A 1,266-nucleotide genomic window follows, 5' to 3' on the forward strand; every position below is an offset into this window, starting at 1 on the left:
ATAAATGTATTTTTATTGTGCATTTCAACTATATTCTTCTCTTTTTTCACTAATATTAATAGCCTGATGCTCGGTGTACAATAAAAAGAGGTCGGTTTATTAAATCGAGGTCTATAAAAAGTATAAATCGATCTAACTAAACAGTCTGATAAATCGAGCCACGGCAGAATCGACCGCTTTGGATCGATCAACCACCAATTCCATATCGATATCCTGTAAATCGACGCTCTGAAATGGTAATTCGATCATAGATAAAACAAATCGATGCCTGCCTCTTCCCATCTCATTTTTACGCGTGGTTTTATGGACCATGCTCGATCTAGGATATAAAACGGATGGACATTCCCACAATAATCCTGACAAATATAAAGGTATAACATATAAATATGACGTATTTACCCAGCCAATATTTCGCTAAAGAGCGCATCAAAGCAGCGCAGAAGCGCTACTACCAGCGCACACGCGAAGCTCGTCTAACCTATCAAAAAAGGTACGACGATAAAATAGGGACCAAATTCGTACACGCAAGCGGAAGCCGAAAGACGAACTTAAGACATAAACCGAACTTGGCTAATTAATTACTTCGAATTATTTTTTTTGACCACATAGAAAGTCAAGCCACATATAGACAGACACTGATTGACGCCACCACGCTGACGATTTTGAAGGATGCCCTCGGCGACCTTAGCCAGTATCACTCGTCTGGGTGATGCAGCAAAGGACAAGGGTAAATGGATGGCTTTAGGTAAGACGCAAGTTTTCCGTGCCCTGGCTATCGATCTAATGCTAACCCGCGGTGTTATTGCAACACCCCTTTCAAGCGCCACTTCCTTATCATTGACGAGGATGGGAATCATCACTTCGTTGGTTCAGAGTGTGTTAAGCTTTTTGGTGGGCACTATAAGGTGTGCCTCGGCTGCCAACGCCGGTACAGGGGTTTCTACAAATATTGTAAGGATTGTCGAGACCGCGGTCTTACTTCTTTAAGCGAGACGAAGCTAGAATTTGGCAAGTACAGAAATCGAAAGCCAGAGTCGTTAGTGGGAGTGGATATCTCCAATACTCACTTCCTATTTAAGTGTGATATCGTATCTGAGGCCTCCAGGCAGGGATTGGGCACTTAATTTACTCCCAAGAACGGTTTTTGGAGGCAAAATCAAGTACAGTGATAAGACATTCAATTGGGATCAAGTCTCACGATTCAAAATATTATCGCTGGTTGCAAAACGCTCGACAGATCGTACACAAGTATTTTAATTTAATTGC

Source organism: Phytophthora infestans, genomic scaffold (genome assembly GCF_000142945.1).
Source record: "Phytophthora infestans T30-4 supercont1.138 genomic scaffold, whole genome shotgun sequence".
Classification (NCBI taxonomy): domain Eukaryota; phylum Oomycota; class Peronosporomycetes; order Peronosporales; family Peronosporaceae; genus Phytophthora; species Phytophthora infestans.